This window comes from Schistocerca gregaria, chromosome X (genome assembly GCF_023897955.1).
Source record: "Schistocerca gregaria isolate iqSchGreg1 chromosome X, iqSchGreg1.2, whole genome shotgun sequence".
Taxonomy (NCBI): domain Eukaryota; kingdom Metazoa; phylum Arthropoda; class Insecta; order Orthoptera; family Acrididae; genus Schistocerca; species Schistocerca gregaria.
Genome location: NC_064931.1, coordinates 178273819 through 178297550, shown reverse-complemented (window position 1 = coordinate 178297550; position 23732 = coordinate 178273819). Strand labels below are relative to the sequence as shown.

The window sequence follows — 23732 nt, the reverse complement described above, 5'->3', positions numbered from 1 at the left end:
ACACGAAGCCGATGGCAGCTGAAGGCGAGTATCCAACCAGTGAAAACGCTATGTAACTGTTTTCTACCTGTGTTGCCGCTTACGAAATCTTCCTAAACCACTCACACACCGCATGGAAAAAAAGGAGCATTCAGAAGTCGTGGTCGGACGTCAATTTAATGTCGTACACGGACACACCATCAGCGGAAGTGGACATAATTACAGTTGCAGTTTTCTGTGACCGATACTCTGAAGCGCTAAAGAAACTGGTGTAAGCATGCGTATTCGAATACAGAGATATGTAAATAGGCAGAATACTGCGTTGCGATCGTCAATGTCTATATACACTCCTGGAAATGGAAAAAAGAACACATTGACACCGGTGTGTCAGACCCTCCATACTTGCTCCGTACACTGCGAGAGGGCTGTACAAGCAATGATCACACGCACGGCACAGCGGACACACCAGGAACCGCGGTGTTGGCCGTCGAATGGCGCTAGCTGCGCAGCATTTGTGCACCGCCGCCGTCAGTGTCAGCCAGTTTGCCGTGGCATACGGAGCTCCATCGCAGTCTTTAACACTGGTAGCATGCCGCGACAGCGTGGACGTGAACCGTATGTGCAGTTGACGGACTTTGAGCGAGGGCGTATAGTGGGCATGCGGGAGGCCGGGTGGACGTACCGCCGAATTGCTCAACACGTGGGGCGTGAGGTCTCCACAGTATATCGATGTTGTCGCCAGTGGTCGGCGGAAGGTGCATGTGCCCGTCGACCTGGGACCGGACCGCAGCGACACACGGATGCACGCCAAGACCGTAGGATCCTACGCAGTGCCGTAGGGGACCGCACCGCCACTTTCCAGCAAATTAGGGACACTGTTGCTCCTGGGGTATCGGCGAGGACCATTCGCAACCGTCTCCATGAAGCTGGGCTACGGTCCCACACACCGTTAGGCCGTCTTCCGCTCACGCCCCAACATCGTGCAGCCCGCCTCCAGTGGTGTCGCGACAGGCGTGAATGGAGGGACGAATGGAGACGTGTCGTCTTCAGCGATGAGAGTCGCTTCTGCCTTGGTGCCAATGATGGTCGTATGCGTGTTTGGCGCCGTGCAGGTGAGCGCCACAATCAGGACTGCACACAGGGCCAACACCCAGCATCATGGTGTGGGGAGCGATCTCCTACACTGGCCGTACACCTCTGGTGATCGTCGAGGGGACACTGAATAGTGTACGGTACATCCAAACCGTCATCGAACCCATCGTTCTACCATTCCTAGACCGTCAAGGGAACTTGCTGTTCCAACAGGACAATGCACGTCCGCATGTATCCCGTACCACCCAACGTGCTCTAGAAGGTGTAAGTCAACTACCCTGGCCAGCAAGATCTCCGGATCTGTCCCCCATTGAGCATGTTTGGGACTGGATGAAGCGTCGTCTCACGGGGTGTGCATGTATAGCACGAACGCTGGTCCAACTGAGGCGCCAGGTGGAAATGGCATGGCAAGCCGTTCCACAGGACTACATCCAGCATCTCTACGATCGTCTCCATGGGAGAATAGGAGCCTGCATTGCTGCGAAAGGTGGATATACACTGTACTAGTACCGACATTGTGCATGCTCTGTTGCCTGTGTCTATGTGCCTGTGGTTCTGTCAGTGTAATCATGTGATGTATCTGACCCCAGGAATGTGTCAATAAAGTTTCCCCTTCCTGGGACAATGAATTCACGGTGTTCTTATTTCAATTTCCAGGAGTGTAAGTCAACCAGCGAATGGCGCAGTTGTAGGGGGCCAATGCCGTAGAGTACTCTTTGTAAAATCGAACTATGATTCCATCCGGATCATTCTGTGTCATTCCATACCATTCGACGAAGACAAACAGCAGCTGGGCTAGGGAATTGCTTTCTCAAATGTAGGATGCCTTTAACACCACAACACAAACGGCTGAGGTTTGAGTGGTGCCACGACCGGAATCATTAACTGCTGAGGAATGGAGTCGGATTAGGCTCAGCGATGAATCGTGTTTCTGATTTATCCCATATGACCATGGCGGAAACCTGACGAGAAGTCTCATTCTTCCTATGTCTTCCAATGTTTTGTAGATGAACAGTGGTATTACTCCTGACGTCATGGTGTGTAGAGCCATCAGATATTACTTCAAGTCATCGCTGGTAATGATCGAGGGAACTCTGATGGCACAACAGTTCGTTACGGATATCCTGCGTCCTAGTGTGTTAGCTCTCATGCGACATCTTCGTCGTGCCATTTTTCAACAAGATAATGCTCTTCTACACGTGACCCATGTCTCCATTAACTGTCTACTTGATGATGAGGTACTACTGTGGCTAGCCAGATCCTCGGATCTGTCCCCGACAGAGATGGGTAGGACCAACTCCATTCCATTGCCAGTGTTCATGGAATCAAGGACCAGTTACAACAGTTCTGGACCATCTAGCCCCAGAAGAGGACACAATAGTTTTATGACATCCTTGCCGGACTAATAAGTGCATGCTTCCAAGCCAGAAAGAATGCAACGTCATATTGATGAGTTCCTAATTCTTTATAAATTTGACCTAATTTTGTAATTACTGAAATAACATTACACACTCTCTGAAATCGTTGAGTATTATGTCGTTTCTTCTTCTCTTTCTGTGTGCTGCACTTTTTGTCAGGAAGTGTAGATTATGTGAACTTTTGACCAGTGTTGTTTTAACTGACAAAATGGGTAACTGTAAACTAATAATCGTAGGTTTCCAGCAATAAATGGAAGTGAACGATAAGAATAAACTTGGTTGTGTTATGATGTTATGTCATTATTTACTTTGAAACAATCTGTTCATTAGTTGAAGGAGATTCGTGAACATGAACAACCATGAGACTTAATTTGCACAAAAACAGCTCGTAAACGTTAGAACATCTGTCTCTGTCTGCTGTGATACTTTCCCAATTCATAAACATTCAGGACAATGAGCGTGATCGACAGAAAGATTGAGAACCTTTGAAAGGATTACATTGCGTTATCGACGAGTAAAAAGAAGATAGTGCCAAACCTGGAGTTTCTATCGAAGAACTGGAAAGAACACCACGCTCGTATAGGCAACGAGCATGGAAATGGCATTCTCGGCTCGCACCTGACGTGGAACTGTAAACAAACGTGATCGGTAATACGTCAGGAATGAAGTTGGGTAAGTTTGGGAAGTATAAACGAATGTAAATAGTAGATACGCAAATTATAAATTTAGGAGTTCTCCAGGGAACTGCTCTAGTAGTACGTGGGGTGACGTCCACAGAGTGTCTGAACCGTGCGCGGAGCTTCTTTCTACTTTTCTGTCCCTGCACTGCACTCCTTTTGTGTCCATCTGTGATTCTTTTCTTTAGCTAGGTAGGTGAATGAAAGCCATGACACAACACTAACGGTATAAAAACAGACCTTTGTCTCAACAGGTACTTCGCCGCTACAGCAGTGTCTTATGGTAAGAAATTTTGTGTTTTTATCTTAGAGATTCTGCATGAATGCGAGATGGGTCAGAACGACATATCAAAGTTTTGTTTGCCATGAACTTGTTCGTTTCATCACATACCTGGTACGATATTTCATAAAGGCTATTTTCTGTTCGTTTTTATGTACCAGGTGACAGAGGTGAACAGCATCAGAATACGCTGAAAATCTAAAAACACTGTATCAGATCCTGCTCCACTATTAGGATTCGTAGCAACTGGAACGACTATTCCCAGAATACTGCCCTATTGTTTGTAAAAATTGAAACATTCAGAAGCAATGATCTGCAATATGCCACGATAAGATTACATGTAGAACAGCGAAACCATAATAAGAGATTTAAATGGCAGAGAGGTGGAGTGCTCATAGGGCCAGCAGTGCCCTTTTTTGTGTGAACGGGCGGATCAGTGTCACACAATGCTCACTCCGTGCGGAGCCGTCATACGAAATGGAAACGTGTAACCAAGTGCCACTATGCATCACCGACATCACAGGGTGGAGTATTGGCATGTAAGTACGGTCTAATGGAGCAAACGATTGGCCTTGTTAGGCAGGTCTGTCGTTCCGTGATGATGCGGCTCGTACAGGACACACTGCTTCAAGAGTGAGGTATATGTGGAACCAGTGGAGAGAAGAGAGCCAACGCAGCGCTGTACGACTCAACGTGACCACAGCGCTTGATGACCGCCATCTTGCCCGCCTGGCCGTAATGGACGGAACAGCTTTTTCCACAGTGTTGACGCGATGTTGGAGCATTCCAACGGGTGTGGACATGTCCTTGTCGACAGTACGATTATGTCTTTTGCGGGCTGGACTGTGGCACGCATGCCATTGTGTCGGCTTCCATTGAGCAAAAGCCACCAATGCTGCAGACGCCAATGAACATGTGAACGCCAACACCTACGTGTTGAGTGACAAAATTTAGTGTTTTCAGTCGGGACAGGGATGGTTTAATTGGTCAGTTTACTTAATAAGCACTTCAGTTCGATGTCAAAACTGTGCCAGCTCTTCCTGTACCCAAACTCAGAGTGACCGCTTCCACAGTAGGCGCTTCCACGAGTCAACCACAGGAATGTCACGAGGGGCCCACCGCAAGATCGGCCGACATTCGAGGGGAACCCAAAAAAACCGGAATTTCTTCCTAGAAAGCATATACTTTATTGTTTTTAAAAAAATGGTTCAAATGGCTCTGAGCACTATGAGACTTAACATGTGTGGTCATCAGTCTCATAGAACTACTTAAACCTAACTAACCTAAGCACTTCACACAACACCCAGTCATCACGAGGGAGAGAAAATCCCTGACCCCGCCAGGAATCGAACCCGGAAACCTGGGCATAGGAAGCGAGAATGCTACCTCACGACCACGAGCTGCAGACTATTGTTTTCAAATACAACTTTAATCTCCTTCGAAGTACTCTCCATTAGCAATAATACACTTGTCCAAAAGTTCATTCCAGTGTTCGAATAACCTTTTAAATTCGTCCTCTTTGATACCTGCTAGCACTTTCACGACATTGCGTTTTACGTCTTCCACATCCGCAAAACGCTTCCCTCTCAAGTCTCTTTTCATCCTCGGGAATAGGAAGAAGTCCGAGGGTGCTAAATCCGGCGAATAGTGCGCGTGGGTCAAGATAGTCGTCTTCGTTGAGGCCAAAAACTGGCAAACGCTGAGAGCTGTGTGCGCGGGAGCGTTGTCGTGATGCAGGAACCACACGCCAGAATCCCACTAAGCTGGACGTTCCCGCGACAAACTTCTGCAAAGCCGTTTCATAACCTCCAAATAGAATTGTTGGTTTACTGTCTGGTTTTCAGGGCAAATTCAGAATGTATGATCCCTTCGGTGTCAAAAAAAGAAAACAGATCAACATCGTTTTCACATTCGTTTTCACTTGTCGAGCTTTTTTTGGTAGAGGTGAGCCAGGTGACTTCCATTGTAATGACTGTTGTTTACTTTCTGGATCGTACCCATAGCTCCATGACTCATCACCTGTAATGATTTTGTTGAAAAAATGTGGATCATCTTTGAACGCATCCTTCATTTCGAGACAGGATTGATCGTGATGATCCCTTTGATCTCCAGTAAGAAGCTTCGGCACGAATTTTGCTGCCACTCTTCGCATCCGCAAATCGATGGTCAAGATGCGCTGAACTGAGCTCCAGGACAACCCGGACAAGTTCTCGAGTTGGTCGATTGTCCTGCGTCGATCTTCACTGATGAGATCACGGATTTTGTAGATGTTGTCTTCGCTTCGAGCAGTTGAAGGTCGACCAGAACAGGGCTGACCTTCAACCACCATTTCTCCCTTTATAAACAGAGAAAACCATTTGTACACTTGTGTTTTACTAAGAGCATGGTCTTTGTAGGCTGTCTGAATCATCCCAACAGTTTCTGCTGCGTTCTTGCCGAGCAAGAAACAAAACTTCACTGCCGCACGTTGTTCGTAAGAACTATCCATTTCCTCGTGTCACGTCTGCACTGTACGCACACTCAAAGAACTGCCAGAGAAACCACACTTCTCACTGTTGGGTGACGCCGCGTGGCAGAATGACTCAGCAGAGCTTCTAATACAGCCCTCTGGCGGCAGAAACTGCTACTACAAGTACACGATGTGCAGCATTATGATTCCGGTTACTTTTGGGTCCCCGCTCGTACTTGCTACTGCACGCCTGGCCATCCACTCCACTAAGATCATTTCATCGCGGACTCGATACTTGGGCCTTCCGCAACTATCAGTACGTGGACTCGGAGATCTAATCCAACAGGACTATCCCGTCATGGCACCGTCACAGCTGGGCCGTCCGATGGCGCACAGCCTGTGTCAGCCGTCGCCGCATCTATGAAACATCTCCTTTGGACTACAAACCAACGACCACAGCCCGTGTGTCAAACCTGGGCACACGGACGTCACCTCGCTGCTGTGCCGCTATCCAGCAGTCATCCGCCAACATCCGTCATCATCTCTGATAGTCGGACCGCCGTTTCCATCGAGGACGAATGCCTGTGTCTGAGAATCAATTCCCGTCGTCTGCAGTCTGCCTGTTTCGGATGCGCTGAACCATGTCTGTTTGTGTCAGTCAATATAGAGTTCTAACAATTGATGGGCTACAGTTTTCGGCCGCTTCTCTGCTGTCTTCTACCAGAGGTCCGCTTACCCACAGTACACCTGTTACAATACGTTACTCAACTGTACATGATGTATTTTATGGTCTGCCATCAATCCTTCATCATGCTTCCCACATCCAAATTTATGAGTCAATTAAAATGAGGAGTAGACTGTTTTAGGCAAAAGTTCATAAAAGGGTATATTTAATTAATTTACCAACGTAATGGTAATGTTAATACTATCAGGAGAAAGAAAACTGGCGTTCTACAGATCAGAGCGTGGGACGTCAGATCCCTTAATTGGACAGGTAGGTTAGAAAATTTAAAAAGGGAAATGGATAGGTTACAGTTACATATAGTGGGAATTAGTGAAGTTCGATAGCAGGAGGAACAAGACTTCTGGTCAGGTGAATTCAGGATTATAAATACAAAATCAACTAGGGGCAATGCAGGAGTAGGTTTAATAATGAATAGTAAAACAGGAATGCGGGTAAGCTATTACAAACAGCATAGTGAACGCATTATTGTGGCCAAGATAGATACGAAGCCCACACCTACCACAGTAGTACAAGTTTATACGCCAACTAGCACCGCAGATGACGAAGAGATTGATGAAATGTATGATGAGATAAAAGAAATTATTGAGATAGTGAATGGAGACGAAAATTTAATAGTCATGGGTGACTGGAACTCGATAGTAGGAAAAGGAAGAGAAGGAAACGAAGTAGGTGAATATGGAATTGGAGTAAGGAATGAAAGAGGAATCCGCCTGGTAGAATTTTGCACAGGGCATAACTTATTCACAGCTAAAACTTGGTTCTAGAATCACAAAAGAAGGCTGTACACATGGAAGAAACCTAGAGATACTAGAAGGTCTCAGATAGATTATATAATGGTAATACAGAGATTCAGGAATCAGGTTTTAAATTGTAAGACGTTTCCTGGGCCATATGTGGACTCTGACCACAATCTACTGGTTATGAACTGTATATTAAAACTGAAGAAAATGCAAAAAGGTGGTAATTTGAGGAGATGGGACCTCGATAAACTGAAAGAACCAGTGGTTGTAGAGCTTCAGAGAGAGCATTAGAGAACGACTGAAAAGAATGAGGGAAAGAAATACTGTAGAAGAAGAATGGATAGATTTGAGAGATCAAATAGTGAAGGTAGCAGAGGATCAAGTAAGTAAAAAGACGAGGGCTAATAGAGATCCTTGGGTAACAGAAGATATATTGAATTTAATGGATGAAAGGAGAAAATATAAAAATGCAGTAAATGAAGCAGGCAAAAAGGAATACAAACATCTCAAAAATGAAATCGACAGGAAGAGCAAAATGGCTAAGCAGGGATGGCTAGAGGACCAATGTAAGGAAGCAGAGGCGCATATCACTAGGGGTAAGATAGATACTGCCTACAGGAAAATTAAGGAGACCTTTGGAGAAAAGAGAAACCCTTGCATGAATATCAAGAGCTCAGATGGAAACCCAGTTCTAAGCAACGAAGTGAAAGCAGGGATGTGGAAGGAGTATATAGAGGGTCTATACAAGGGTGATGTTCTTGAGGACAATACTATGGAAATGGAAGAAAATTTAGATGCAGATGAAATAGGAAATATGATATTGCAAGAAGGGTTTGAAAGAGCATTGAAAGACCTAAGTCGAAACAAGGCTCCGGGAGTAGACAACATTCCATTAGAACTACTGACAGCCTTGGAAGAGCCAGGCCTAACAAAACTCTACCATCTAATGAGAAAGGTGTATTTTACAGGCGAAATACCCTCATACTTCAAGAAGAATATAATAATTCCAACCCCAAAGAAAGTAGTTGTTGACAGCTGTGAAAATTATTAAACTATCAGTTTAATAAGCCATGGCTGCAAAATACTAACACGAATTGTTTACAGACGAATGGAAAAACTGGTTGAAGTTGACCTCGGGGAAGATCAGTTTGGATTCCGTAGAAATGTTGGAACACATGAGGCAATACTGACCCTACGACTTATCTTAGAAAATAGATTAAGGAAAGGCAAACCTACGTTTCTAGCATTTGTAGACTTAGAGAAAGCTTTTGACATTGTTGACTGGAAACTCTCTTTCAAATACTGAGAGTGGCAGGGGTAAAATACAGGGAGCGAAAGGATATATGCAATATGTACAGAAACCAGATGGCAGTTATAAGAGTGGAGGGGCATGAATGGGAAGCAGTTGTTGGGAAGGGAGTGAGACAGGGTTGTAGACTATCCCTGATTTTATTCAATCTGTATATTGAGCAAGCAGTAAAGGAAACAAAAGAAAAATCCGGAATAGGAATTAAAATCCATGGAGAAGAAATAAAAACTTTGAGGTTCGCCGATGACATTGTAATTCTGTCAGAGACAGCAAAGGACGTGGAAGAGCAGCTGAACAGAATGGACAGTGTCTTGAAAGGACGATATAAGATGAACATCAACAAAAGCAAAACGAGGATAATGGAATGAAGTCGAATTAAATTGGGTGATGCTGAGGGAATTAGATTAGTAAATGAGATACTTAAAATAGTAAAGGAGTTTTGCTACTTGGTGAGCAAAATAACTGATAATGGTCGAAGTAGGGAGGATATAAAATGTAGACTAGCAATGGCAAGGAAAGCGTTTCTGAAGAAGAGAAATTTGTTAACATCGAGAATAGATTTAAGTGTCAGGAAGTGGTTTCTCAAAGTATTTGTATGGAGTGTAGCCATGTATGGAAGTGAAACATGGACGATAAATAGTTAAGACAAGAAGAGAATAGGAGCTTTCGAAATGTGGTGCTCCAGAAGAATGCTGAGGATTAGATGGGTAGATCACATAACTAGTGAGGAGATATTGAATAGAACTGGAGAGAAGAGAAATTTGTGACACAACTTGACTAGAAGAAGGGATCGGTTGGTAGGGGATAATCTGAGGCATCAAGGGATCACCAATTCAGTATTGGAGGTCAGCGTGGAAGGTAAAAATCGTAGGAGACCCAGAGATGAATATACTAAACAGATTCAAAAGGATGCAGGTTGCAGTAGGTACTGGGAGATGAAGAAGCTTACACAGGATAGAGTAGCAGGGAGAGCTGCATCAAACCAGTCTCTGGACTGAAGACCACAACGACAAACAGTGTGAACAGTTTGTTTTCTTTCTTCTTAAGCAGCCTAACGTCATAAGTGAAGTCAGTAATTAAATTGTGAATATCAATAGTATTATCATAAAGCAGGAAATTGATTTTGGTGACAGCTTTTAACGATATCGGGTGCCAATACAACACACCTGTAGATGCGTCCATGTAACTGCCTCAACCAAATGGCTCAAACCCTTACGAATATCTGCAGCAGACTATTTCCACCATTGGCTATTGTTTTTCTTTTTAGTTATTAATTAAAGAAATAGCTAGCAATGCAGAGCAAACACAAAGGTACTAGAATGTTATTCGTTGTATGGCAGCATGGCATAGTAAGGTCTACTTGTAAAGGAAGTAACTCTGTCGAATAGGGTGCTCAGCGGCTCTCATTCGAAACACCACACTAAATCATAGCAGAGAAATCATTTACTCGTACGTTTAGTTGAGACCGTCAATGCTGCTATCTAACTGACTACTCGGTATAGTCAATCTATAACCAATATTTTTGCAGGAATCGCTGTAGACAGGGTATTAAATTATTGTACAATTACATTCCTATCGACATACACCATACTGTTCAAAGTCGGTGAATCAGCATTCTTTGAAGGCGCCTCTGTGATACTTGGGAACTGCTGTTACTGAGCAGGCGTGGTGCCGTCCTCTGTAACACTGCTGTGACAGTGCTCAGTAGTATCAGTAGTTCATTTTAGATTAATGTATCAGGAAAGTAGGCATTCCTGATTAAGTACTCTGATAAATGACTGAGCAAAGTGAGAACAGTGATCGAGATGTAGATATCATATTCAAGGAGAATGAGCTTAAAATAACATTTTGTCATTCTGGTTTAGGTTTACATGCCTTTTCTAATAAGCATCACTCAAATTCTTGGAGGGTTTCTCCAACAAGACTACGTTCGATTACTTTATTCACCCTCTTCCAGAGTCAGATAGCGCTCCATCTCTAACGAACTTTGTAAATCATTTCTTCCTTCGTTCATTTCATCAAATGAGATGGGGTTATGTACATAATTATTATATCAGTTTAAGTGCAGTATTTTCATGGCTCTGACCAAGCTTCCATCGCAGGAAGCTGGTGAAGGCTTGGTTGTTTGCTAGATAAAATTCTAGTATTCAATAATAGTGAAGATATTACTGATTACTACGTTTTTCATATCTCAAAAATTGATTCCTATGATTTTATATCTATTTCCTCCAACGTCTCCTGTCTTCATGGGTGTCAGGACTCAGTACGCATGAGCTGTTGCTGACTGCCTCACGCATATGTGGCCCATGGGCTTTTATTGATCATTCAATGGGTGCTGCTCTTCTAGGGTAATAGCCTGCAGTACTTTCTTGGAAGTGGTCATTAGTTATATGAGACATAAACGCAATTCCCGTGGCCTACTTTCAATTTCGAAGCCTGGTCCCCACAATTTTTATAAGTTTACAAAGGGTTTTGAGATTTACAAAATTTTATTTTTCTTAAATTTCAACAAGTTGCACAATTGATGTTCTTCATGTGGCAACATAATCAGCAGAGCAGTATTATTTATACAGCTTTTAAAATAATAATGTTGTGTGTGTTTCATACAAATGGATAAACTAGAATATTGCGATAAAAATTACCACAATATATCTGCTCTTTTGGGCAATTATCATCAGAGAAAATCACAAGAGTTGCTATGAAGTAAGACTCCAAAGAGGCAGAGGGAAAGTTAGCTAACAAGGTTACAGTTTTCAGTGAAAAAATAAGGAAAAACTGGAAGTTGTCCAATTGAATGTCGATACCAAATGAGATGGGATAAACCATGTTAGTACCTCTGTGTTTACTCTGCATTGGAATGTGAAAAGAAAATCTTACTTTTACCATATTGTGAGTAGATCAAATGTTTGATTCCCTCAGGGGCGCACATCAAGTTACCTTTGTGGAAGATAAGAGATGGAGGTCTGAATACTACTCTGAATTGGAGAAGCTAATATTGGTAGAACTATGCTTAACGAGAGTGTCCAAGGATGATGTATGAAAACAGTACAAGTCTGTGACTCATGTGATCGTGATGACTCAGTCAAATGCTTCTGGACCGAGTACAGGTCCTAAACGAAATAAAAAGAGAATAGTATGGAGTTCAAATCTCATTGATGAAGGGTCGGGAGGTACTGACGTAAGTTCAACAGTAGAAGACCTTGACAAATCAATAGGGGAGAAGAGTGTGATGACAGTTGGCACAGAAAACTCTTTAGAGAAGTGAAACAGCGCATCAACACCAACAGATGTACGTTTGGACGTTGGAAAGTCTCATGAAGGCCGTTGACATCTCGCATGGGAAGAAATATTGTGGCTTCCTTAGGGGAGGCAGAAATAATGAAATAATCAGAATGCAGTGTGGACGTCCCAAAAAAAAAATATCATAGTCAAGGATTTAGAAGTAGGAAGCAGGGAAACAATATAATGTGAGTCAACACTTCTCACATCAATAAAGAGATAAGATATCGTTTACCGACTTATAAAGCCATCACAAGGTCAAAAAATTGCAAAACGATTTAGAAAGGATATCTGTCTGGTGCGAAAATTGGCAGTTCACCCTAAATAACGAAAAGTGTGACGTCATCCACGTGAGTGGAGTCGTCGATGAGTAACTATAGAAGGCTACAAGATGACTCACACAAAAATTTTAATTGATGTAATGAATGACAGCTATCTCTAATGTAGAAAAGTATAAGTTAATTCAAATCAGTAGGAAATCAATCCCGTTATCTTCTGATACAGCAATATCAGTGTGCTCCTCGACATAGTAGCGTCGATTAAATGTCTAAGCGTAGCGTTGCAAATCGATATGATATGGAACGAGCATGTGAGGATTGTAGTATGGAAGGTAAATGGTCGACTTCGATTTATTGGGTGAATTTAAGGAAATTGTGGTTCATCTGTAAAGGAGACGACATATATGACACAAATGCTATCCATTCATGGGTACTGCTCCAGTCTTTTGATACCCACCAGTTCGGATCAAAGGAAGACATCGCAGCAATTCAGATGCGGGCTGCTATGTTTGTTACCGTAAATCTGAGCAACCCGCAAGTATTATGGAGCTGCACCGGGAACTTAAATGAGAATGCCTGGAAAAATGTTTTTATAAACAAACCAATAGTAAAGGATCACTGCTGCTTCTGGCAAGAATTTGCCGGCCGGCGTGGCCGAGCGGTTCTAGGCGCTACAGTCTGGAACCGCGCGATCGCTACGGTCGCAGGTTCGAATCCTGCCTCGGGCATGGATGTGTGTGATGTCCTTAGGTTAGTTAGGTTTAACTATTTCTAAGTTCTAGGGGACTGATGACCACAGCAGTTAAGTACCATGGTGCTCAGAGCCATTTGAACCTTTTTTATTTTTTTATTTATTTTGCAAGCAGCACTAGCATTCCAGAAACTAGTGACCATCATTATGTCACTGCCCTATGAAGGCATCTGTAATCCCAAGACCCTCATGCCCTCTGCTCTCCCATGCCACCATGACATATAGCCCCATGCCCCCTACCCCTGCGCCGTCCCCTCACTCCCCCAGTGCTTCCCCCTCCCCTCTTCCTCATGCACCCATGCATTGTTTAAGTGCTGAAATTAATTTACATGTCGTGCTGTTCTCATAGCATAGATGATAGCGTACGAAATTGCTCAGCCGTTGACTTGGGTACAACCCTTACTACTGTATCATGTCCATTTTTGTATTTATTTCGAGTTACGTTTTAGGAAACCAAACGAAGGACACCTCTGGTGATACCGCCTCTGGCGGGCCACTTGAATTTATGAGCATAATGACCTAATTGGCTAACTGTAATGCTAATTAAGTTGGTAATGGTGCAATGTATCGATTTTTTCTTAATAATTACTTCTCAGCACAACCTACGCTGCAACTCACTTACAAGCTTTCCTGACAAAGATATTTTGCATATTGTCAATAGAGATATAACGTTCATCAGTGCCTACAGACTGATAGAGCAACTCGCACACATAATGTCACAATACACGAAAAACGCAAGAATTACTCTCCCCCCAACCCCCCACCGCTGTGACCAATGGGGCTACGTTATTACATGCACTTCATGATACTCTTACTCAATCGCTGAGGGCCCCAGGCTACGAATGGCGTGCAAACTCGACCCTTCACCCATCAAATAATTTGAATTTTTATAATTCAATGTGTGACCGGTATCATCTGCTGTCTGCACTTTGTGGTGAGTCGACTAATGCCGGCCGCTGTGGCCGAGCGGTTCTAGGCGTTTCAGTTCGGAACTGCGCTGCTGCTTCGGTCACAGGTTCTAAACCTGCCTCGGGCATGGATGTGTGTGATGTCCATAGAATAGTTAGGTTTAAGTAGTTCAAAGTCTAGGGGACTGATACCCTCAGGTGTTAAGTCCCATAGTGCTTAGAGCCATTTAAATTTGAGTCGACTAATATGAAATGCCGCCAGCAGCAGCGATCACATGAGAAGAAAAAGTCTCACAGTGAGTAATTGTCAGTTCTTTTTGTTATAAAAATAGACAATTTTCAAAAGGACAGCAGCTAAAATTGTACTGCTTCCATCTAAAACTTAGAGAACTACTGGATATGTATTTTACCATTGCGCTGACCTATTGTTATTAATTAATAGCGTTTTGGTTTTCTCTGTAGACGCTATATATATATTGAATGTGTTTATGCTAGCTTCTATTGTTATTATTACAACCCCTGATCTGGTGCAGGCCGAACTGCCGGACTAAGATATGGATGCGTTCTGGAATACACTGTTGCCTCATCAACAGCAGCCACTGTTTACAGGACGTCTTCCCGACGCATCGGACATGTTGTCGTTAGACTATGCAATGGCACGTCTGCTACAGCACTCATACGCAGCCCAAAGAGTGACCAATCCAATGCTGGCAGAACTGCAGTACCAGGACATGGAGGTGTTCCACGATGTATTATAGCCCGAGCTGCAGCAGCAGCCTTCTACATCAAGACACTGGTGGAAGTAACTTTAAAACTGGCAATTTTCTTATGGTGCCAAACCTGGAAATTGGTAAAGTGGTTGTATAATTGGTAAATTGATAGAATAGCAGATCTGAAAATTCGTAAAACTGGCTGTAAGATTGTCAACTTGGTAGGACACCAAACCAGAAACTTGTGTAACTGGCTATAAAATTCGAAATTTGGTAGGGCGCAATACCGAAAATTGGTAGAATAGTCCAATAGATGAGCAAATATATCCATTCTTGTGGGTGAGGATTTACATTAAAATATTCGAGTGCTGTGCATTAATGATTGCTGAACCGATGCAATTCGTATGTGCTGGAGCGAGGGGCAGAGTTAAAAAAAGAATGGCAAGGTGAGATACTTTGACACTGGCATGTGTGTGATATCATAATATATTCCTCAAAATCATTGTAAGTATTAATGTATATTGCTTTGACATTACAGAGTGTGTATGTGTGAGTGTGTGTGTGTGTGTGTGTGTGTATGTGTGTGTTCGTTCGTTTGTTTGTTTGTTTGTTTTATACAAACGAAAGTTAGTCCTCTAGGCGAAATGTGTGTGACAGAACTAAAAAATGGTAGCCAATTTAACTACTAATAATAGCTTTCATATCTAGCAGAAAAGAACTGGACACCTTCTGTAAGCACTCCAAAAATATTTACTCTCTGTAAGTGGTATAGACCATAATGTAAGGGGAAAAGATAACACATTTTCTTTTGAGTAGTTGCATGGCTGCCTTTAACACAGTTAGGGGCACTGTCTCCACTAGAAAGAAAGACAAACTTCTACTATCCACCAAAGAACTGATTCATTGTCTGTAAACACTACAAAGCATGACCGCCAACTGTCTTTTAAGTCCTCACACTTTAAAATGATACCTACAGCAAAAAAAATGTTTCTTGTATCTACAATGCATTGTGCAGAAGTGGGCCTGGGCATAGCCATCGCCATTCATTCTAAACATATACCACTCGTTTGGGGCTGCTAGGTAGAGCATGGAAGATAGGAAAACAATACACTTTCCAGTTGAGATGTATCCATCAACTGATATATCAAATGATTCGCATTTTGCAGCATACAACAGCCCTGCATTGGAACCTGGCCCCAGACTGCCATGGACTGCTATTGCTTCCAACGTCATATAGATGTGTAGAACTTTACGTTAACAGTCTTTGCAAACGAATTTCCGTTAAAAGCAATAATTCCGTCGGTTTTACACTCTGCTAACGGTTGTTATGTTGCTAGGTGTACAATATCTAGTCCACCACATTTAGATGCAATGTAAAAATCCTTTTTAAGCAGACCGAGACGTGAATGGAACTTTGTAAACAGTGTTTTTACGTGTCCTTTAATGCATCAATCAGTCTCGATTCCAATATTTTTTAACAGTACTCCAAAGACTTCTCCATACTCAGTGTTTAAATAAATATGTAAACCTTGCTTGGACATTTACAACATCTTCTTCTTTTTCCAGTTGCAGTTTATATTCTTCCTTTATGGCACTTGTATTTGCCACATACTCCAGTTTTCCGTTTCTTGACATCAGTGTCCTTCATTTACCATTATCTTTTTCGTGTACTTACCACAGTAGTCATTCTTACGGAGTTATTACTCCAATAACAAACTGCAAACACTGTTAGACACCACACAGAGCTGTTCCCTAAGTTATTCGATAACTGATACTACCGGGAAGTGATTAGCACAGAGTAAATTGGAGCCTTCTGTAGATATTGTTCGCTGGTCTTTGTACAGGGTCAAACACATGAGCTGTTCCGTACCCAACTATATGTTCTATAATGCGTAAACTAGTATGCAACCATTCGTTTGCTAAACTTTTGCTTTTATGCATGGGAATATATAGGTCAATTAAATCCGACTTGTTTCAGTGAAGTGTGATTTGTGAGATACTCTTTATTTGGGTTCTGAATGCTGTGGTATTCTCTCCCAATACATAACAGCTGCAATTAATTCGTATTTGGAATCGTGAAATATATGGACGTCATCTAAAGTGGAATGATTCCTTAAAATAAAAAGTGGCTCTGGGGCTATCTACAGGGTGATTCAAAGAGAATACCACAACTTTAGGAATTTAAGACTCTGCAACGACAAAAGGCAGAGCTAAGCACTATCTGTCGGCGAATTAAGGGAGCTATAAAGTTTCATTTAGTTGTACATTTGTTCGCTTGAGGCGCTGTTGACTAGGCGTCAGCGTCAGTTGATGCTAAGATGGCGACCGCTCAACAGAAAGCTTTTTGTGTTATTGAGTACGGCAGAAGTGAATCGACGACAGTTGTTCACCGTGCATTTCGAACGAAGTATGGTGTTAAACCTCCTGATAGGTGGTGTATTAAACGTTGGTATAAACAGTTTACAGAGAACGTCAACTACCCGAGGCGATGGATCGGCCGCCAGGCAGCCCGTGACAGTTCACTTCATCACTGGCCTCCAAGAAGCCCTGATCTTACCCCCAGCGAATTTTTCTTATGGGGGTATGTTAAGGATATTGTGTTTCGGCCACCTCTCCCAGCCACCATTGATAATTTGAAACGACAAATAACAGCAGCTATCCAAACTGTTACGCCTGATATGCTACAGAGAGTGTGGAACGAGTTGGAGTATCGGGTTGATATTGCTCGAGTGTCTGGAGGGGGCCATATTGAACATCTCTGAACATGTTTTTGAGTGAAAAAAAACCTGTTTAAATACTCTTTGTAATGATGTATAACAGAAGGTTATATTATGTTTCTTTCATTAAAGACACATTTTTAAAGTTGTGGTATTCTTTTTGAATCACCATGTATTTTACAGCAAACACACACACACACACACACACACACACACACACACACACACACACACACACAGAATAATGTAATCAGACTCCAAGTACAACCATGTTTGGAGACATGGTCAGAAGAACATGTGGCCAGAAGTGTTACTGTCTCGGTCTGCACCTACAGGGTTTTGCTACCGGTTTGAATAATCGTCATCAGCAAAATAGCATTAGCCATTATGATTACATTATTCCACTAAAACGTCTTTCTACAGTTCAGAGAAAGTTTGAGTCTCGTAACAAATAAATACACCACTCATACGGTTATAGTTGGTGGGGACTTCAACCTACCCTCGGTATGTTGGCAAAAATACTTGTTCAAAACCGTTGGTAGGCAGAAAACGTCTTCCGAGATTGTCCTAAATGCTTTCTCCGAAAATTATTTCGAGCAGTTAGTCCACGAACCGACGCGAATTGTAAATGGTTGCGAAAACACACTTGACCTCTTAGCCACAAACAATCCAGAGCTGATAGAGAGCATCATGACTGATACAGGAATTAGTGATCACAAGGTCGTTGTAGCTAGGCTCAATACCATTTCTTCCAAATCCATCAGAAACAAACGCAAAATAATTTTATTTAAAAAAGCGGATAAAGTGTCACTAGAAGCCTTCCTAAAAGACAATTTCCATTCCTTCCGAACTGACTATGCAAATGTAGACGAGATGTGGCTCAAATTCAAAGATATAGTAGCAACAGCAATTGAGATATTCATACCTCATAAATTGGTAAGAGATGGAACGGATCCCCCGTGGTACACAAAAAAGGTCCGAACGCTGTTGCAGAGGCAACGAAAAAGCATGCGAAGTTCAGAAGAACGCGAAATCCCGAAGATGGGCTAAAACTTACAGACGCGCGAAATTTGGCACGTACTTCGATGCGAGATGCCTTTAATAGGTTCCACAACGAAACATTGTCTCGAAATTTGGTAGAAAATCCGAAGAAATTCTGGTCGTATGTAAAGTACACAAGCGACAAGACGCAGTCAATACCTTCGCTGCGCAGTGCCGATGGTACTGTTATCGACGATTGTGCCGCTAAAGCGGAGTTATTGAACGCAGTTTTCCGAAATTCCTTCACCAGGGAAGACGAATGGAATATTCCAGAATTTGAAACACGAACATCTGCTAGCATGAGTTTCTTAGAAGTATATACCTTAGGGGTTGCGAAGCAACTCAAATCGCTTGATACGGGCAAGTCTTCAGGTCCAGATCGTATACCGATTAGGTTCCTTTCAGATTACGCTGATACTATAGCTCCCTACTTAGCACTCATATACAACCGCTCGCTCACCGATAGATCTGTACCTACAGATTGGAAAATTGCGCAGCTCGCACCATTGTTCAAGAAGGGTAGTAGGAGTAATCCATTTAACTACAGACCTATATCATTGACGTCGGTCTGCAGTAGGGTTTTGGAGCATATACTGTATTCAAACATTATGAATCACCTCGAAGGGAACGATCTATTGACACGTAATTAGCATGGCTTCAGAAAACATCGCTCTTGTGCAACGCAGCTAGCTCTTTATTCGCACGAAGTAATGGCCGCTATCGACAGGGGATCTCAAGTTGATTCCGTATTTCTAGATTTCCGGAAAGCTTTTGACACTGTTCCTCACAAGCGACTTCTAATCAAGCTGCGGGCCTATGGGGTACCGTCTCAGTTGCGCGACTGGATTCGTGATTTCCTGTCAGGAAGGTCGCAGTTCGTAGTAATAGACGGTAAATCATCGAGTAAAACTGAAGTGATATCAGGTGTTCCCCAGGGAAGCGTCCTGGGACCTCTGCTGTTCCTGATCTATATAAATGACCTGGGTGACAATCTGAGCAGTTCTCTTAGATTGTTCGCAGATGGTGCTGTAATTTACCGTCTAGTAATGTCATCCAAAGACCAGTATCAGTTGCAAAGCGATTTAGAAAAGATTGCTGTATGGTGTGTCAGGTGGCAGTTGACGCTAAATAACGAAAAGTGTGAGATGATCCACATGAGTTCCAAAGGAAATCCGTTATAATTCGATTACTCGATAAATAGTACAATTCTCAAGGCTGTCAATTCAACTAAGTACCTGGGTGTTAAAATGACGAACAACTTCAGTTGGAAGGACCACATAGATAATATTGTCGGGAAGGCGAGCCAAAGGTTGCCTTTCATTGGCAGGACACTTAGAAGATGCAACAAGTCCACTAAAGAGACAGCTAACACTACACTCGTTCGTCCTCTGTTAGAATATTGCTGCGCGGTGTGGGATCTTTACCAGGTGGGATTGACGGAGGACATCGAAAGGGTGCAAAAAAGGGCAGCTCGTTTTGTATTATCACGTTATAGGGGAGAGATTGTGGCAGATATGATACACGAGTTGGGATGGAAGTCATTACAGCATAGACGTTTTTCGTCGCGGCGAGACCTTTTTACGAAATTTCAGTCACCAACTTTCTCTTCCGAATGCGAAAATATTTTGTTGAGCCCAACCTACATAGGTAGGAATGATCATCAAAATAAAATAAGAGAAATCAGAGCTCGAACAGAAAGGTTTAGGTGTTCGTTTTTCCCGCTCGCTGTTCGGGAGTGGAATAGTAGAGAGATAGTATGATTGTGGTTCGATGAACCCTCTGCCAAGCACTTAAATGTGAATTGCAGAGTAGTCATGTAGATGTAGATGTAGATACACAAAAACTGTCAGACGGACGTGTGATCTTTAATAACATCCTCCTGAGAGAAAATACATATGAATTGAGGATTGACTCGTGTAGCAGTACATAGGTTCCAGGTAATCAGGACCAAGAATTGGTTACTAAATTATGCTCTGCATGTTTATAGTTTTAAATATTGAATGCAGATATGGTTACACAAAATAACACATCATTGACACAGTCATTTGTTTGTACACATCGTCTTGAAAGAATTCTACGTTGTTATGCTGAAAGACATGGGCTGCACATATTGCACAAAATTGTCGGTTTTATAACGGATCATTTGTTAATCTCTGGACTGAACTGATGACTGGCTATTCATTGCGGAATTTCCGAGTGGAAACTGAAGTTGAATATTTGCTATAGAGTCTACAGAGGGTAACATGATGATACTGTGAACATGTTTATACTTTGCGGTTACTATGGCCTTTCCAGCGGTTTTTTTCTGCTGGTGTTACGAATAAGGATAAAATCCAGTAAAAGGAATGCAAAAATAGCTATGCATTTCTAGAGATCTGATCGTCTTGCTGGCAAAGATACCTAAAGGAGTTAGTGTGTACAACAGACTTAACGCACTATCTTTTAAGCGTGTATAAGCTGTTCACATGATCATGACGCCACTTTTGGATGTATTAGCTTAGTGGTCCAACGCTACAACAGATAACATTATCTGTCTAAATGTGCTACAGGTCCACCATGCTAACTAATATACAGGGTGATTATAATTAAAGTTAAACTTCCAAAAAAACTGTAGAAATAACACTACTGGTCAAAATGACGTCAAATTGCAATGGAATATTATCGGAGAAGGGGAAAACATATGGCAGAAGAAAAATAAACAGTTACAAAATGTAGCAATAGATGGCTCTGTAAGCATCATAATCTAATAGTGGTCGACTATAAATGACAAATGAATCATACAACAATGCCTAAGGTGTATGTTTGACGTTAAACAAACTGTACTAGTCAGTGGGCATGGGTGTACAAGTTTGTTACTGTTAGTTACGTAAGCCCATCCACCACGGAAAGGTCATATCACGTCCGATGGGAAAAATCGATTTTTAATTGTCCTGAGGCCAAAAACCGCATAAAAAGTACTACTCACATCGGTTTTTAATTGTCCTGAGACCAAAAACCGCACAAAAAGCATCAATCAAAATCATATCGGATTATTAAACATGTTCAACCGTTTTCTGAAACAAGTTGAAATCAAGAAACAGCATGTTCCGCAACTGATCGAAGTGTTTCCGGGGTCACCTTCAGAATGTGTTGCGCAATGCAAGCCTTCAATGCAGCTAAGTTTGCAATTGGAACACCGAACACTTTTTTCAGATAGCCCCACAGCCAGAAGTCGCACGGATTAAGATCAGGTGATCAGGACGGCCAGGCTGTCGGGAATTAGCGGTTGATAATTCTAGCATTTCCGAAATGGCACTCCATCAGCTGCTTAACAGGATTTGCAATGTGCGGAGGTGTGCCATTTTGCATAAAAATGACCCCATTCACACGTCCACGCTGTTGGACAGCTGGAATGACGTGGTTGCGCAAAAGACACTCATAGCGCTTACCAGTGATGGTACAGATAACAGGACCGGACGCAACTGTCTCTTCGAAAAAATATGGCCCTATGGTAAATGATGCCGTAAACCCGCACCACACAGTGGCTTTTCAGGATGAAGTGGTACTGGCTGATTTGCGTGTCGATTTTCCGTTGCCCATATTCGACAATTCTCTGTGTTCGCATATTCTGTCAGGTGGATGTGGGCTTTGTCTGTCCACAAAATCTTCCACTGCCAATCATTGTCCATTTCCATGCAAGCAAGAAATCCGAAGGCAAAGGTCTCCGTTGCTGCCAGGTCAACAGAAAGCAACTCGTGCCCATGGGTAATTTTGAATGGATAGCAAAGAAGGATGTTTCGTAGGATTTTACGTACCGTGCTCACGGGTATGTCCAATGTTCGGGCAGTTCTCCGTGCACTACACGTTTGCACACCACCACTCGTCTCCACCTGCACTGCTGTGGCCACTGCTTCCACTGTCGTCGAATCAATTCGTTTCCTCCCTTTACCAGGTTACACACCAAAAGAACCCGTTTTTTCGAATTTCCGGATAATTTTTTCCAGACCCACGGCAGTCATCGGACCAATGCCTTTTTCCAAATCCTTCAGTGCCCGGAACTTCCACAGAGCGACATGTGCACAGACATCATTCTTGTAATTCAGCTTTACAAGCAAAGGGCGATCCTGCATTGAGACAGTCGTGGCGAACGTCGCAGACGCGAAAGAAGGAAAAGCGATGTACCCGGTGTGTTTATACCAACTTGAATGAGTCATGCGCATGACAGGTGTTTTCATTTACGTGTTCTGACACATACAGTGCCATCTATTGATCAATTTTCACACTATTTTTTCTTCTGCTATACGTTTTCCCCCTTCTCCGATAATGTTCCGTTGTAATTTGACGTCATTCTGACCAGTGGTGTTATTTCTATTTCATAGTTTAACTTCAATTAAATCACCCTGTAAATAGGCAGTCGTAAAATACTTGCAATTACTAGTTATGTTTGGTACGATCTATGGTTATTGATCACCTGCATAACATGTTTCAGACATTCGTGATGTCTTATGCACAAAATACAGGATTTGTTCAGCAGTCTGGGACACTTACCGGGATGGATGAATAGATGTGGGGCTAACTATCACGAGAAAATATCATGGTAATATTGTGGAGATGATAAACCAGTCCAGTGTTGATACATACGTAAATTTGAACAACTATCAGACTGAAACGCTAGCTAATTCTGACACATGTCGCAGAGTTTTTGTGTTATATGGGTTTTTATGTAAGATGGGCGCAGTGCTATCACAACAACATACTACAAACTATAATTCTGCACTTTGCGTTAGGTACTTATATAGATAGTATGTATGCGACATCTTTGTGCATGGAGCTGTGATGCCTCAGACTCTGATTTGAAGGAGCGACTGCTCTCAGTATGTTGTTTACACATACCCACAGTTAAAAGATATATGTTGTTTATTGACTTCTAATCATGTGAAGAGTACCACAGCAAACGGAAGCAACCGAAGGTGGAAAGTTGTGTAAGCATGAATGGCATCTGTGCAATGTTCTCAAGTGTTCTGTGAGTGCATTATGTATAAGGAGGCAGTGTACTGAAGGCTTTTTGATTTTAGCAATAAATTTAGTTATCATATAAATGTCCCAATACTTACAGTTTACATAATTAGACATATAACTGAACTCGAGCAAGAGAGCATGGCATCAAGACATGTGCTGGCCACACATTTGACAGACATCATCAAGACTAATGACGTGTGTGGTATAGCTGGCGAGTTGAGACAGGTTAGGGGAATCAGTGTCTCGAGAAATGCACTCAATATAGAGCTGACTGGCTGTGTGACATCCCGGTGCTGTACATTCTCCCTATGGTAATTTATAAGTATGCATTAAGATGTGTGCTAGCACATACATGGACGTA

General features: G+C 42.5%; 1 long non-coding RNA gene across 1 annotated transcript in view; it reads right to left on the bottom strand.

The window, feature by feature from the left end:
• LOC126298852 (uncharacterized) overlaps positions 1–23732 on the bottom strand; it is a 222760-nt gene that overhangs the window by 57379 nt on the left and 141649 nt on the right. The gene's annotated exons all lie outside the window — the stretch shown is intronic.